We start from the raw sequence: 17,748 nt of genomic DNA on the forward strand, positions 1-17,748 counted from the left end.
TAAATGAATAAAGACACCCCCCACACACAGAATAAAGAGATTTTAATTGACATTTTTTTAGACAGTTAACATCAGAAAAATATATTTGTAGGAAAAGTAAAAGGATAAGCATTTCTCATAAACGAGAACTCCTATAAGACTATCAGCAGATTGATCAGCAGAGACCTTGCAGGCTAGGAGAGAGGGGAATGACATATTCAAAGCCTGAATGAAAAAAACCTGCCAACCAAAAATAATTTACTCAGCAAATTTGTTCTTCAGAAGTGAATGTGAGATAAAGACTTTCCCTAACAAACATTGAGTTGAGAGATTCTATCACCACTAACCTGCTTTCCAAGAAATGCTGAAAGGAATTCTTCCAGCAGAAATGAACGGTCACTAAGTAGCCACATGAAAATATATAACACACTGGAAAGCATAGAGTCAGATTCAGAAACTTCTAATTCTGTAATGTAGTGGTGTGGTAACCACTTAATGCTAGTTAAAGGACAGAGGTATTGAACATAGGAGTTGCCGGGAGTTCCCATTGTGGTGCAGTGGTTAACGAATCCTACTAGGAAGCATGAGGCTGAGGGTTCGATCCCTGGCCTTGCTCAGTGGGTTAAGGATCTGGCATTGCAGTGAGCTGTGGTGTAGGTGGCAGATGCTGCTCAGACCCCGTGTTGCTGTGGCTCTGGCATAGGCCAGCAGCTACAGCTCTGATTAGACCCCTAGCCTGGGAACCTCCATATGTCGTGGGAGTGGCCCTAGAGAAGGAAAATAGACAAAAATAAAAAATAATAATAATAAATAAAAATAAAGCAGGAGTTCCCGTCATGGGTCAGTGGAAACAAATCTGGCTAGTATCCATGAGGACACCAGTCTGATCCTTGGCCTTGCTCAGTGGGTTAAGGATCTGGTATTGCCATGAGCTATGATGTAGGCCAGTGGCTACAGCTCAGATTCATCCCTACCCTGGGAACCTCCATATACTGTGGGTCATGTGGTCCTAAAAAGACAAAAAAAAAAAAAACCCAAAAACAAAAGAAGTATTAAAAATAGCTATAGGCAAAATAATTTGTTAATAGGTACACAATTTAAAAAGAGAGAAATTCTGACATTAAATACATAAAGGGACGGAGTAAAAGAACAAGGTTTTTGTATGTGATTTAAGTTACATGGTTATCAGTGTAAAATAGACATTCATATACATTTTATATCTGTATGATGTTTTAGGTAGGCCTTGATAACCACATGGTAAAAATCTATAGTTAATTCACAAAATATAAAGAGGAGGGGATAACAGTGTACCACTATGGAAAATCATTAATGGAGAAAGGAAGGAAGCAAGAGCGGAAGAAAGGAACAAGGGGACTACAAAATAGCCAGAAAACAACCCATGATAAATCTTTACCTGTCAAAATTGCTCTAAATATAAATGGATTGCATTCTCCAGTCAAAAAGCCTAGAGACGCTGAGTGGATAAAAACACCTGATTCAACTGTATGCTGAGACCCACTTCAACTTTCAGAGTACACATAGGTTCCACATGAAGGGATGCCTAAGCTCTTCCTTGCAAATGGAAACCAAAAGAGAACAGAGATAGCTACATTTATACTGAAAAATAGACTTTAAGACAAAAATGGTAACAGGAGGAGAAAGGTCATTGCATGCTGCTGAGGAAGTCAGTCATCCAGAAGATACAGCAGTCATAAATATACATGCACCCAACGCTGGAGCTTCTAAATATATTAAGCAAATACTAAGAGGTCTGAAGAGAAAACCAGACCACACTTGACGTGGCCATCTGGGTCCGTGAAATGAGTGGACATGGGATACTGCGGCAATGCAGAAATGAGTTGGCTCTCGACATATTCCTCTTGCCCCCACCCACCCCTGAAGCACAAAATGTGAAGAAGATCTGTTCTGTCTGCCAGCAAAAGAGACAGAGATGGCAGATGGCTATGTGGTAGAGTCCCTGAAGGGAAGGTCCTGATCTTAGCTGGCAAGTGAGCCTGATGCCAGTAGCTGAGAGGGGCTACCATTGAGTCTTGACAGGAATGGACACCGACTCTGTCTGGTCTGGGATTTGCTTTCCCACTTATCGAGGCAAATATTCATCGTGTCATAAAAGGACTGGTCCAGAGCTGTAGTACCACGTTGGACAGCCAGCTGTTACTTCCTCATACGGATGAACACATTTCCCAGCCCATGCTGCTCAGCAATGGGCAGAGGGGTGTCCTTCTCGGAGTGCTGTGTTCATGGAGAATTGGAATGAGCCGCTGAAAGAATGGTTGTCCAAAATGAGGGGAGATAAAGGGATGAAGGGCTGGCTTATACACCCTCATGAGTGTGTGTTCGCCTTCGGTGTGAAAATGAATGGGGCTAGAGGAGTGTGGGTACTGGATAGGTTTCTGTTTTCCTGGTGGATCTGGGGAACAGGAGGTGAGCTAGTATGCCTAGGCAGCTTTTGACAAAGGAGGTGTACTCTGGTACAATGATGAAGCTTTTTTCTCCCTTTCCCACCTTACCTTGATTCCCCACTCCCCCAACCCAACGTGATAAGTGGTCCCAGGACCAGGGCTGCAAGTACCCGGCCCCGAGGCAGGGATAATTCCTGTGCCAGCAACTACATGCTAAAATCTGAATTTAGGATTCCTAAGAGTCTGATAGAGTGGATTGTACTGTGATCTGGCAACACGGATTGTCTAAGAGATCAGACTAGCTCACTCATTCTATACCTATGTAACCTTACCCTGTCTGAATAGAAGTGGACTGAGGGGGAGGGACTTGCTAGACTAGTATTGCTTTCTACAACCTGACCCAACACAGTGGCGTAACCTAATGTCTCTTTCAAAGGTGGATACGTTAGGGTATAATAGGGAGAAGGTGAAATATTAGCAGATAAGAAGGCATGAACACATTGATTGTGTAGTGAGGGAATCCAACATGACATTAACACCTGGAAAGAGGTGTAACCCCGTCCAAGGTCACACTCCTTGCCGCACAATGGTCAACCATAAGTTGCGAGACAGGATGTTGGGGGAAGGAGAATCAACTTTATTCAGGAAGGCAGTGAAAGGAGAAGAGGGAGGACCAATGTCCTCAAGAACCATTTCAATTTGGGGTAGAGTTCAAGCTTCTTCTATGCTAGGGGAGGGGGACCCTCAAAGGGGTTAAGGTCAGAAGATGACTGACAACAACAGACACCTGGGCACCACCAAGTGTCTGAGGAGGGTTGTGGAACCTCTTTGTTCTTGGTCAGTTGACATAAGTCTGGTCACGATGTTCCTATAAATCTTGACAGTTGCTATTTTTGTTGCTACCTTCTATCTCCCTGTAGGAGACAGGTTTTGGATAAGGGGCTGTTTGTATAAAGTTAAGCAGTAATCAGAATTCTTCTCGTGGTTAACATGTCTGTGCATGGCTCAGCAGAAGCATGTGACTCAGAGCTGAAAGGAGCAGAAGAGGTAGATACAAAAGGGAGTCAGAGGAGCCAAGCTTCTTCTACACACAAGAGGCACTTGGGGGACCTGCGGGGTCTGTCTTTGGGAGGACCCCATAGGGTCCTGATTGGTCACAAGGTACAGAGCAAAAGATGATGTTGCCTCATAGCACCATCGTACCAGATGCTTGAAAGGGTGAAGCCACGTGTTGCTGATACCATGGCTGCTTTTGGACATGCCAAGAGCTAGTGGAAGCCAGCAGACCTGAGTGGGCATGTCCTGAGAGATGAAAGGGGGCTTCTGGTAAGGGGGAGGACATTGGGGATGGACTTCTAAGTGACTGCAGTCTCCAATGTTGCCTCACATTGCTCACGAGGAGATTCTCTGGCTGAAGAGTTTCCCCAGGGCAGCCTTCATGTCCTGGTTTCTCAGACTGTAGATGAAAGGATTTAACATCGGGGTCACGGCAGTGTACATCACATTCAAAACTGCATCCTTGAGGCTGTGACTAGTCAGAGGGCGGAAGTACATGCCCATGACTGTCCCATAATACAGAGAAACAACTGTGAGGTGGGACCCACAGGTGGAGAAGGCTTTGCGCACACCCTTGGTGGATGGAACTCGTAGGACCGTGGAAAAGACCTGAACATAGGAGATGACGATGCATAGTAATGGCAAGGAGAAAACACTAGCCCCTAGGTACATCATCTTCACATTGAAGTGGATGTCAGAACAGGACAGCTTGAGCAAAGAGGCAATGTCACAGTAGAAGTTGGCCACTTCCTTGTTTGCACAGAAGGACAGACGAGCCATGAGCAGAGTGTGGGGGACAGCATTGGCATTTCCCATCACCCAAGACCCAACAAGTAGGAGGACACAAGCCCGTGGGCTCATGACTGTTGTGTAATGAAGTGGGCGGGTGATGGCCACAGCACGATCATATGCCATAGCAGCCAGGATGTAGCTATCTGTGTTAGCCAAGGCTATCATGAAACACATTTGTGCCATGCATCCTCCAAAGGAGATGCCTTTGCTGCCTACAAGATGATTGGCCAGTGCCTTAGGGATGGTTACAGAGCAGAAAAAGATGTCAACAAACGAGAGATTGGCGAGAAGAAAATACATGGGGTTGTGAAGGCGAATCTCAGAGCAGATGGCCAAGATGATGAGCAGGTTTCCAATTAATGTGATGGGGTAAATGAACAGGAAAAGGAAGAAGAAGAAGTTTTCCTGTTCCTTCTGACGCTAGCTCCCAGAAGGATGAAGTCCAGGTTGGAGGACTGGTTGTCTTCTCTCATGGATCCTTTAGTAGAAAAGGGAGAGGAATCCAGAAGTAGTTGTGAACTGCTGTGTGTAATGAGCTTCTTAAGCCACCACCTTGGACTCGTGTGGTTGCTATGTCTATACCTGGGCTTCCTAAAGCCAAAGATAGGCAGAACACTGGGGGAAGAACATCCCTGTTGGTCAGTGGAACAAATTGACAATTAGTGCTGGACACCCACGTGTAAAACGTGAGTAATGGGTGTATCAGAAATGCCCATCCCCTCCAAACCCAGCCCCATCACCCAAACACCTAGGGATCAATCATCTAACAATTATGTTCAATTGGATGTGCTAGAAACTTTGTTAGACTTTGAGGCAAAATCATAAATTGGGGAAAATACAGTTTGTTCATCCATTTGTTCCTCCATGGCGTAGTCTTTGTTCTCAAAGACCTTACAACTTCATGGAGAAGCCATAGTCACATGCTAATCTTACTGTCTGTGAAAAGGAAAGGATAGCTGAATAGGAAGGTGGAGTCGCAGGGTAGAATGAGCCTGTGTCCCTAGCTCTCTGCATCCAGGAAGGCCACCCACCAACAAGGACACCCACTAGGACTGTTACATAAGAGAGAAATATACTTTATTCTGTTTTAACCATTAGATACTGTGCACATACTTGATAGTATAGTCCAAGACATCCTAAATAATTCACTGTTTTTTCTAGAGAGACCTCTACTCAGTAATTACTTCTATTTGTAATTAAGTTAACTATGAATTCTCAGGGTCTCCAGTAGTACACATTGGAATTATGTGCTGGGCACAGAGGAAGCAGGTAAGAATACCGTTCCCCTAAATATGATGTATTCCTTTCCATCTCTGCTCCTAAATGAATGAATTTTTCTCTCTTGAAATTCCCTTTTTCATTTATACACAGAATCATACTATCTCAGAGTTGAGAAGGTTCAGTAAACAGAAGGGCTTAGAAATTGTGGTTGGCTGACAGAGTAGAGAGTGCAATAGTGACCGAGGCTTAGCCACATGGCAGACTTAGCTGATATTGACATGTCCCATTGCTATTAAGACCACAGAATTTCTACAAAAATTATTCAAGAAAAGGCACATAGCCAACCTAAAGGAAAGAAATGGAATCACGTACACTTGAGAAAGAAAGAAAGGAAAAACCCCCTCAGAGCCAGAGTTGTAAGCCAGAGGTGATGCTGTGGTGGACCCTGGGAGATGTGGCTACATAGTCAAAGGAAGCAGAGAATTTGTTTTGAGCCTTCTGCGTAGCACCTGAGCACTGGAAGCAATCTTTGCCATATAAGAATTGGAAATGAAAGAACAAAATGGATAGAATTCACGTTTGTCTATAAAGGAAATCCAGGAGGCTCTTGAGATGAACTAAGAGGGTTCAGCAAGTTTGTCTGGTATAAATCAATATTAAAACAATAATGTGGGAGTTCCCTTCATGGCTGAGGGGTTAAGGAACCCGACCAGGATCCATGAGGATGCGGGTCTGATCCCTGGCTTTGCTCGGTGGGTCAAGGATCCGGTGTTGCCGTGAGCTGTGGTGTAGGTCGCAGACACAGCTCAGATCCTGCATGGCTGTGGCTGTGGCACAGGCTGGTAGCTGCAGCTGCCACTTGACTTCTAGCCAGGGAACTTCCATATGCCGTAGGTGTGGTCCTAGAAAGCACAAGACAACAACACACCCAACAACAACAACAAAACACCTCAGTAATATTGGTACACTAAATTGCACACTATCATTTTAAAAGACTTCCTATTCTCGATAAGAACAGGAATTTAAGGACTCTAGAAACAATTCTAATAACCAGGGTCCAAGACATTAAAAATTGCAAAACTGAATGACAATAAGAATAGCTAAGCAATGTGGAGACAAGGTCGTGAAAAGGTGAATTCTCCTCCAGGTAAGGTATGAACTCACCACAAGCCCAGTCAAAATACCACAGGTTTCTTTTAAGCATGGAATGTAGTCAACTGAGTCAACAACTCATGTGGAAGCACCAAGAGCCAAGGAGATGTAAGACAATTTTTAGGAAAGTAAAGAGGGAAGAAGAGCACTATCAAGTATGAAAGGGGTTTCTTCAGGTACTTAATGTGGCAGATCAGTACTGACATAGTGATGGACAAATACAGCTATGTGACCCTCCAGAGAGCCTACAAACACATGAATTTATTTGTTAGAAATTGTTGCCTGACACTGGTTGGTGTAGAAGTAAGCTGGGCACAGTTGGACTGACTGTTTAGTAAGGAGTACTAGGATAATTGGATATGTTTAAAAATATGAAAAACAATTCTTAATGGATTAATTGTGGAAATCAAAATGTCAACAACTTGAGAAGGAAATACATTTATGATAGGTGCGAATTTATTCATTTAGCGGTTTTGTTTTTTGTTTTGTTTTTTTTGTTTTGCTTTTTCCAGGCTGAACCTGTGGCATATGGAGGTTCCCAGGCTAGGGGTCTAATCAGAGCTACAGCTGCCAGCCTTCACCACAGCCACAGCAATGTGGGATCCGAGCTGCATCTGTGATCTACACCACCGTTCATGGCAATGCCAGATCCTTAACCCACTGAGCAAGGCCAGGGATCAAACCTGCATCCTCAAGGAGACAATGTTGGGTCTTTAACCAGCTGAGCCATGACAAGAACTCCAGGAAGTTATTTCCTTACCCAGGCACAAAATACACAAAACTGGAGTTCCCGTCATGGCACAGTGGTTAACGAAACTGACTGGGAACCATGAGGTTGTGGGTTCGGTCCCTGCCCTTGCTCAGTGGGTTAATGATCCGGCATTGCCCTCAGCTGTGGTGTAGGTTGCAGACGCGCTCGGATCCCGCATTGCTGTGGCTCTGGCGTATGCCGGCGGCTACAGCTCTGATTCGACCCCTAGCCTGGGAACCTCCATATGCCGTGGGAGGGGCCCAAGAAATAGCAAAAAAAAAAAAAAAAAACAATAGATAACACCACAGAAACTATTGTAAATTTTGATTCTTTGGAATTTAAAATGTTTGTGCTAAATAGACAATGTAAAGGAAGGAGGAAGACACATCACAGACTTAAAGAAGTATGTGCTATGCACATGGTAGTAGGGGATTGGTATTCGGAAAACAGAAGATTACTGCCGACTGAAAGGAAGACCAAAACCCATGGGAAATAATTGACAACAGACTTAAATGGGCAAGTCATAGAAAACACTGGTATGAATGAATAAGCCAAAGAGGAGATATTCAACCAGATCAAAACAAAATTTAATGTAACATGCTTTGTCTTGGAGTGAGTGTAAAGTCTGACAATGTTAAGTAGTCGGGAAGAAATGGAAAAATTAATAAGATCACTTGGAGACCAATTATCCCATATCTGGGAAAGTGCAAAACTCTCACAGCTTTAACTAAATCAGCAATACCGCGTCTTGCTTGGACCTAAGAGAATCTCTAACACATGTGTTGCAGAAAACATTTAAAGCATGTACACTTCACACAGAAAGCTTAGAAATGGACAAGCTCTTTGTGACTTTTTCATTGATGAGTTCTATATGACAGCTAAAAAGCATGCGTTGACATTAAATAATCTTTAAAACTCATAATGTGATGGAAAAAACCAATTGGTTTTCATCATAAGGCATATCACACAGTATATGTACAATTTAACATGTAAAATAATACATGCACATGTAGGAAACATATGCATCCCGAATGGGAGTATGTTACTCATTCTAGAATAGCCATCGCCTCTGAGATGAGAGGGGTAGCATTTCCTGAAGCGTCTCCTCTGGATATCCTGCCATACACTTACTTCCAGTCTGTTCCCCAAGACTCAGAAGAAGCGTGTCCATACATCCAATATTCTCTTATCCTGTTATTTTGGTTTTTCAGTCATATTGCTCCACTGTTCTCTCAGCTGCAAAATGCTCTCTATCTCAACATCACCTCTTTCCCATTAGCTGGTACACATGGCCATTTTAGTCATTCAGTGAATGCTCCTCAATCTTGTAACTCTTTCTAGCTGCCACCCCAGTGCTTATCTAGTCTTCCTTTTAACAAACTTTGTAGAAACATCTGCTTTCGGATCCCAACGTAAAAGTATCATATTGATTGTGTGCCCTCTTTACAGTAACCAACTGCCTACCCCTCACGTAATAGATGAATTCCAAGTTCTTTATCATGGAGAGAATCTCAGAGCATTCATTCATGAGAGGACTACTTCCAGCAAAATTTAGTTTCTATCTTTACTAAGCGCGCAGGATAAAAGCAGGAATAAATCAGTCTGGAAAGACAAGTTTGGTTAATAGTGTGGCAAATGGAGGCTTTTGAACCAAAACAAGAATTTTGTTTTTTTTTTTCATTAGGAACTAAGAATCACCATCCCTGCTCGCTGAGAAAGTGGGCTTGTGCAAGTACACGTGGGCAAACACACACACACACACACATACACACACTTGTGTGCACACACACATGCATCTCTCTCTCCCCACCTTGTAGCCATCATGTCTTGGTAACTTGGGTCTGCAGCCAAGATTTGAGTCCTAGGTTTGCCAACCTCTCTGTGTGATTGTAGGCAACTCAATCACCTTTTTTTTCATTTGGTAAAAAGACCAAAGAATCCTACCTACCTCTTGAGGATGTGGTGGGGTTAAGGGAGGTGATGTATGTGTGCCAGTTGCCAGCCCTTCATCCCTTGATGTTGCTAAAGAGTTTCTGCTCTAACATTCACAGCATCTACCTGGAGAGCAGCTCAGACGCTGCCCCCCAAGTGGTCTTGATCCTATTCCCTTCACTCTTCTTCCATGAAGAGGGAGTTTACAGGCAGCTGGTCCAGCATCTGCTGGCATCCATTTTTGGAGGCAAGCAGAGAATGTGCCAGGGGTAGTCCTGGAGAGCGAGTCTCTGGTCCTGTGTTTCTGAAGCAGAAGAGAGACAGGACTGGAATAGCTTAGGAAGAAGAACCCTGAGACTCCCAACCGCAGAACAGAAGGGGCAGAAGGAGCTGTCCTGGTTAGGACCTGAAGATCAGGACTCTAGCTTTCCCCTCAAGGAAGCAAGATGGGTCGTAAGAGAGATCTAATCATGATGTGTTCACCAGATTATAAGGTCCTGAAAAGTGACTCTCCCACATCTTCATTCAGGCCAGAATCCACCTAATTGTTGAGCTGTGAACATCCTTGTATAACTATACCCTGAGGGAGGCAGTGGCTCTCAAGAATGATATTTCCCAGAGTTCTCTTCCAGGAGAAAGGATAGGCAGGATGGTTGTAGGGAGAGTATGTCTCTAGGGTCCAAGCCCTGGGCCGGCCTATTGTAAATGCTTTGTTGGCATATGGACCCTTCTCCTCTGCTGTTTTAGCACCAACTTAGAACCTCCCCTGGGGATCCAAGATTGTGGTACCAGTAAGCTATTGGTCATTGTATCAGGCTACACAGAAGCTTTTCTGATGTGAAATGTGCAAAGCAAAGGAACTGTAGTTCATCATTCCTCTAGGATTTGACTTGAGTCGGGTTTGGGTGGTAGTTAGGCCTTCTTTGTCTACCATGCTGACGGGAGGTCTCACCTGTTTTTAGATTCATAGGGATGGCATGGGCCTAGAGGTTATCCAGTCCATTTCATGTGTGTACCACCTTTATACCTGCCCTGGTGAATGGTCATTATCCTATGGCTTAGCACCTCCTGTGGCAGAGAGGTCACTCTGACTCTGTAGTGGGCCATGGTGAGGACTCTGAGTTCTGGCTGGATTTCACTCCAGGCTCCTCCACTCACTGCCTATAACTGACCTGGGACAGTTCTGGGACATAATTCCTCGTCTTTCAAATGGGAGTAATACTAATACCCTCATAAAGTTGTTGTGCGGATCAAATGCATTAATATCTGGCAAATCCTTATAGCAGAGCCTAGCACATAGTTAGCACTAAAAGTCAATGCCAACTGTAACTGGTATTTCATTAACTCCTATTCCACTCATGTATTTGTTAGAACCTCTCCAAAACCTATCAGACTATGTGCACATGGGAAATGATAAAACAGCATTTAATTACTTTTTCCTCTACCCAAGTTTCAAGTCACACCATTCGTTTGCTCTATTGTTACCTGCCCTGTGTTCAGATCCACAACACATATGTTAGTCCCTGCTGCATCCAGCCCTGCAGGGAGAGCGTGATACAACAAAGCACATAGGACTCCTGTGCATCTAGAAAGTCCCCAGGCTTTAGTCCACATGGCCTGTATTAGGGAAGGTGACACAGGGTAATGAGCAAAATCAGGTGCAGGTCATAATAAAGCTCTCTCTTTGTGGTTGTGCTTTTGCACATGTGCCAAATTTGTTGACTGCATCATTCAGCAGTTTCAGTGGTGTCCAACATCTCCCGTGTTTGTATGTATTTGTTGCGTAAGAACTGTCTTAGTAAATTTTGATTGCAGAGCATTCATCTGGTGTCTGTGGATCAATCCAGTTCTGCAGACCATGTCCGCAGCAGGTCTCCAAGTTGAACAGTCACACTCAGGGGATTGTGGGGGGGGGTCTGTCTCCATCTTCCTGGGAACCTATTATTCCAGCCTTTGGTTATAGGGATGGGGCAACGGTGCTCTCTTCTGTAGCTACTTCCTGCTGGCTGGGGTGACGAGTACTGTGTGGCTGGACATGGTAGGTTCCTACTGTAGAGACTGGGAAAAAAAGAAAAATAAGGTTAAACAGAGGTTTGGAATGTAGGTTGGTAACTGGTACTGTTGAAGGAGGAGTGTTGTTTTATCCAAGTAGGTCTTAATGATTGATGTGCTATTAAGACATAACAGGAGTTGGATATGGCATTAAGACATAGCTATCGGTCCGTATACATGTTGTCTCCTTTCTGTTGTTATAAGAGGGGCGCTTGAAAATGTAAGGTTGCAGCTGCCAGCTGATGCTGATTCTTACTTTGAGAACAGCTGGTGGCATCAAATCTGACAGGGTACATAAAGCTTAAAGTTCTTGGCGTTCCCATCATGGCTCAGTGGTTAACAAATCCGACTAGGAACCATGAGTTTGGGGGTTTGATCCCTGGCCTTGCCCAGTGGGTTAAGGATCCGACATTGCCATGAGCTGTGATGTACGTCAGAGTTGCGGCTTGGATCCCCTGTTGCTGTGGCTGTGGCATAGGATGGTGGCTACAGCTCCGATTCGACCCCCCATATGCCGCAGGAGCAGCTCTAGAAATGGCAAAAAGCCAAAAAAAAAAAAAAAAAAAAAAGCTTAAAGTTCTTAGCACTACAAAGACTTGTCTAAAATTACTCCCATACTATTTTCTCATATGACCTTGGATGTCTGACCCACAGCTACTCTATTCTGCCTTTTTCCTCTGCTAGCCAATGCAGATGCCACTGCAAATGATTTCGGTTTTTCTGGATATGAAAAGATATACGAATTTGGGTCCAGAAAAATCCTTACCTGAAATCTAACTCTCTGGAGGCCTGTCCTGTTGGTTTTCCCAGAGCACCGAGTGCCTCCCTCCTGATCGCCACGCTGGGCCCTGTTCAGGGGGTGCTGCAGGGCGGCAGCTGCAGTGGCTCACGTTTTCCTCCATGCAGAGGCTGATGGTAAGAGCCAAACTTCAGTTCACAGTGTTTCCTCATGGTCACAAGCTCAACCATAGTTTTGAGAGGCATTTCGTGACCATTTCGTCCCACGGAGCTAGGAATGAACATTCCTAGATCTGGCAAAGATTTTGCTGACGGGCAACTCAACATGCCATGACTGGACGAGGCCTTAGTAACAGTTGCCAAAAAGTCTCTGGACCACCTATCTTCCTAGTCTGTTATGGTCCAGGAAAATATCCCCCCTTGTTGCATTTTCCCATATTTAGAAATCCCTGATGTCATAGGGAACTGTATGCCATTTTATCAGAGATTTCAGTTACAGATTTGGAAATGCAAGAAATAGCAGTTTTGTGAAAACAGTTAATACAAATGTAGATAGCAGTATTAGTAAAGTCATAAAGGAAAATGTAAGTTAAGAGCTTTCACCCTGTTCAGCTGGCTTAGTCGTTTCTTATCTTTAAAGGAAATTATATACTGGCTTTGTCCATTCGGCCTAATTTCCTAGTGTTACTAGGCTGGTTTTTCCTAAATGGCTTAATTGTTCCCAACATCAAGGAGGCTTTAGAGTCAAATTAATAGAGCCTGGCATCCCCTGGCTGTAAGTCTCACTTGTTGCTAATTGACCTTGAGTAACATTAAAATAAAACATATTTATGGAGTTCCCGTCGTGGCTCAGTGGTTAACGAATCCGCCAGGGAACCATGAAGTTGCGGGTTCAATCCCTGTGCCATGCCCAGTGGTTTAGGGATCTGGCATTTCCGTGAGCTGTGGTGTAGGTTGTAGACGCAGCTCCGATCCTGCATTGCTGTGGCTCTGGCGTAGGCTGGTGGCTACAGCTCTGATTAGACCCGTAGGCTGGGAACCTCCATATGCCTCAGAAAGCGGCCCTAGAAATGGCAAAAAAAAAAAAAAAAAAAAGAAACAAAAAACCATATTGACGGCCTGGGTTAGAGCAGGCTTTTAACTGGCTAGGTGAGGGGATCTCACCTAATACCATCAATAAGAGCTTTGGAAGGGAGAAACCCATCAGGGTAAATCAGACGTAAAACAACCATATGAGGCAGGTGTGGCGATCTTGGGACAGTGATCTACTTCTGATGTTGGCTTCTTTTGGTCCATGCATTGGGGTTTTTCTCATTAGAGCCTTGTTTTAGGGTGAGTTTGAAGTCAGTCATTCTGTCTATACCCCAGTCCAATGTAGAGGCCCTTCTCAAGTGAGACATATAAATTTAAGAGGTAATTTTCTTCACTTTCCTTGTGCATGTGGCACTTAGAAATTCCTGATAAGAAACCTTTTAGGCTGGAGACAACCCCTTAAATGATACTTTTCCAGACTGTGTATATAGTCCCCTGGTTATCCTGGGACATCTGATATTTGCCCAGAGACAGATTACAGCAATCAGCTTCAGAAAAAGCTTCGATTATTGTCCTTAATACCTCAAAGGTTATAATGAGGTAACAGAGGCAAAGAACTATTTGGGAGGTGAGTTTTAGACAGTCATCTCAATACACAAACCTAGAATATGAGTCAAAACAGTCTTTTTCTTTAAAACTACCCTCATTTTCACCAAACGTAGCCAAATTAGGACTGTAGAAAGTCTCCCCCAAATGGAAAACACACTATTTCTTTTTCATTATTGGGATTTCCAGGGAGCCGGGAGGAGCCAAGCAGCTGTCTTAGATTTCCCACAGCCCTGACTTCAGAAAACCTTGTAACAGAGACCGAATCCAAATTCAAGTTTTGCACGAGCTTACTTTTAAAACTAGTTTACTGAAATTTTAACCTTAGTCCTGACCATGCCCCAAATTCTTCTCATTGTCCACGTCCCACAAACCTTCCATCACTTCTTGTATCCATATTATTCTGCCCCCATCTTTCCCTTCAAAATAACAAGCTATAAGACAGACGGACTTTCTTTTCTCTTAATAAAATGCCATTACCTTCCTCCATTCAACCTAGGTACAATAAGGTATTATACGTAATGTTGGTAACGCTGAAGACATGTCTATATTAGATCAACACACTTTCATCTTAAGGTCTCACAATGAATATCGAATTTTTCCCCAGCTCACGTGAACCAAAAATTAATTGACTTTAGGTATTTTGAGAAGTTATGTAAGCACTTAATTTCCTTCAAGCCAACTAAGTAGAGGTCTTTTATGAATTCATTTTGGCAATGCCATACATGCACGATACACCCAAAGACGCATACAAACAAGCAAAACAGAGACCTCCTATTTCCCATTTCAAAGGTTTAGCCACAAATAAGGTACAACTGTGTAAAATTGTCAGTTCCAGGAGACGCTGGATTCAAATTTATGCTCCTGCAAGGGTTCCAAAATGTGCCTTTCTACACCCGACGTGGATTAAACAGAAACGGAAAGAGAGGCCCTAGACTGATGGGCGCACTTTAAATTTGCTCCGACATGATGCCAACATTCTGGGTGCACAGTACCTTCATCTGGAAACCAAGGATCATACTGAACCATGGCTTAAACAACTCCTCTATCTTAGACTCTGTTCCCCAGGCCCCTGACGGTTTTGTCCTACATTTAAGTAACTGAGTATAATGTTGACTTTCTTGTGATGGATTCTTCCCCATTGTTATCCTGGTTTAAAGTTTCTACTTGCCACTCACAGTCATGACTCCGTGGAGTGCAAGGCTACTGTTTCCACCGTCTGTAGTAGTTTCACCTCTTCCTGCTCATGGCGACCTTCTCTTCCAGCCCCACGTTGAGCACCACTCTGCTGTGTCCAGCGCTGCAGGGCAGTGGGGAATCCTGGAAGAGGGAGGGCGAAGTAGAACAAAGCACACAAGACTCTTTTGCATGTAGGAAGTGGGGGGCCAGAAGGCACTCTGTTCTGCAGAACAAAGGCCCTTGGCTTTAGCCCACATGACTTTAATTAGGGAAGGTGATGTAGGTTAATGAGCAAAATCAGGTGCAGGTCATGCTAAAGCTCTCTCTTCGTGGTTGTGCTTTTGCCCATGCGCCAAATGTGTTTACTGCATCGTTCAGCAGCTTCAATGGTCTCCAGCAAGGGTCCAGGACCTGGGCTCCCCAGACAAAGGTAAGGTGACATCTTACTTCTGATTTTATTTACCTGAGGCCTCTCTCTTTTTTCTTGATGAATCTGGCTAAATGTTTATCAGTTTTGTTGAGCTTTTCAAAGAATCGGGTTAGTTTCCTTGACCTTTCATATTGTTTTTAAAGTTCTGTTTATTTGGTCCTGATCTTTATGATTTTCAGTTTTACATGAACTTTTGGATTGTTTCTTCTTCTTTATCTAGTTGCTTTAGTTGGAAGATTTGATTGTTTATTTGAAATGTTTAAATGTGTGTCCTGAGGTAGGCCTGTATCATTATAAGCTTCTCTCTTAGAATGCTTTTGCTGCCTGCCGTAGATGTTGGCATGTTGTATCCATTTTCATTGGTCTCAAGGTATTTGTTGCTTTTCTCTTTGAGTTCTCTGTTGACCCATTGCTTGTTTAATAGTATGTGTTTAGTATTTGTGGGGTTTTTTTCAGCTTCATTCTTATAGTTGATTTCTGGCTTCATCATGTTGTGATCAGAAGTGATGCTTGACATGCTTCCAGTATTGTTAAAGTTATTGAGACTTGCATTGTGGCCTAACATGGGATCCATCCTGGAGACTATTGCATGTGCACTTGAGAAGAATGTATATTCTGATGCTTTTGGAAAGTAGATATGCTCTGCTACTTTTGGATTGAATCTATTGTATATATTAAATCTGTCTGCTCTCTGAGTTCCCATTGTGGCACAGCCGAAATGAATCCGACTGGGAAGCATGAGTTTGCAGGTTCGATCCCTGGCCTTGCTCAGTGGGTTAATGATCCGGCATTGCCATGAGCTGTGGTATAGGTTGCAGATGTTGTTTGGATCTGGCATTGCTGTAGCTGTGGTGTAGGCTGACAGCTTCAGCTCCAATTTGACCCCTAGCCTGGGAACCTCCATATGCTGTGGGTGCAGCCCTAAACAACATAATAAATAAAATAAAATAAAAAGGGATAGCTTGGGGGGTTGTGATTAGCATATGCACACTGTGGTATATGGAATGACTGGCCAACAGGGACCTGCTATATAGCACAAGGAACCCTGCCCAATATTGGGTGACAATTTGTGTGGGAAAAGAATCTGAAAAAGAATGGATGCATGTACATGTCAAATTGAAGCACTTTGTTGTGCAGCAGAAAATATCACAACATTGTAAATCAACTATAAAAACTTTTAAAAATGCAAAAAAGGGGCACAGTTCTGGAGTTGCCACTGTGGCACAGCCCATTAAGGATCTGACGTTATCACAGCTGTGGCATAGGTTGCAAGTGTGGGAACGATTTGATCCCCGGCCTGGGATGTCGTCCAGGTTAGCCATTTTAAGACAACTTCATGTATATTCTAAGACGGAGCTTTTCCTTTCTAGCTTTTCTTTTCTTTTTCTTTTCTGAAAGAAGAGCAAGGCAAGCACTGGCCACAGAGATGGTGGGGTGGGGCTATGATGGGTCTCAACTCTGATGACACGTGTAGCAGCTGCACTTAGAGGAACAAGTGCAGAGACAGAGACCCACTCTGGGAAGGGAAACCACTGGTGACCCAGGAGCTGACTTTCATCAGGCATCTGCAGTAGAGCCACAAGCGTGTTCAGAGTGTGGAGTTTTCTAGCACCCACTGCCCCCAGTGCCCCTCAGTCCTCAATGTCTTCCCACTGAAAGCTCACAGACCATCGTGTCCCAGTAGTCATCCCTCTCTCCATCCCTCCACCAAGCTTATAGTGACCTTCTCATAAAAGTTCTGAGAAAAAAATCTACCCAAGTGAGAATGTCCATGACTTCATACATTTTCTACTGGCTCAAGAGGTGATTTCCTTCACACAAACTATCCTAATTTAGCAGAGGCTTTTTCTGGCTTCAGTAAAGTGCCATTTCAGACATCGTTGACCAAAGGAGATCATTTTGATGGACGGGGTAGCTCTCTAGATCAGCCCAAGAGCCAGGCAGATAATAACATTTCTGAAAGGAAATCCCAGAGCTACGAGACCACTTCCTTCCCCCTTCTCAGCAGCTGCTCCTGAGGGGACGTAAAGGGCATGGAATAATTACTAAGCTCCAAGCTCCCACAGAGGGCTCATTTGGAGGCTATCTGCGAAGTAGTGAAATAGCACAAGTTCCCTTATAGCCCAGGGCTGAGAACCCTAAGGTTATGCCAGAGGTCCTGGTGTTGATGAACAGAAACATCCCCATCACCAACCCGGGAGCAGAGGCAGGCATCCTGGACTGAGCCTGTTCGTATGTTCATTGTTGCACATAGGAATAGCCTTTGAGTGCTTGAGAAGGGTTTTTATTTTAATTTCCAGTGTTGTAGCACATTGAGGAAGGGGCAGTAGGTCATCAGGGTAGATCTCGGGCAGGAAGGTAAGCTCCACAGCTGGGGTAGAACACAAGCACCAACACAGCCCGGT

The 17,748-nt window shown here is 43.9% G+C and overlaps 1 long non-coding RNA gene and 1 pseudogene across 1 annotated transcript; both read right to left on the bottom strand.

Moving 5' to 3' along the window:
* LOC110256086 lies at nt 3,795-4,946 on the bottom strand (annotated as a pseudogene).
* Nucleotides 11,299-15,001, bottom strand: LOC110256087. The gene is made up of 3 exons (XR_002337320.1): nt 14,913-15,001; nt 12,125-12,267; nt 11,299-11,364 (listed from the first exon to the last, which is right to left on the bottom strand). It is a non-coding gene; the product is annotated as an uncharacterized LOC110256087 (long non-coding RNA).

This window comes from Sus scrofa, chromosome 12, assembly GCF_000003025.6.
Source record: "Sus scrofa isolate TJ Tabasco breed Duroc chromosome 12, Sscrofa11.1, whole genome shotgun sequence".
In the NCBI taxonomy this organism is placed as follows: domain Eukaryota; kingdom Metazoa; phylum Chordata; class Mammalia; order Artiodactyla; family Suidae; genus Sus; species Sus scrofa.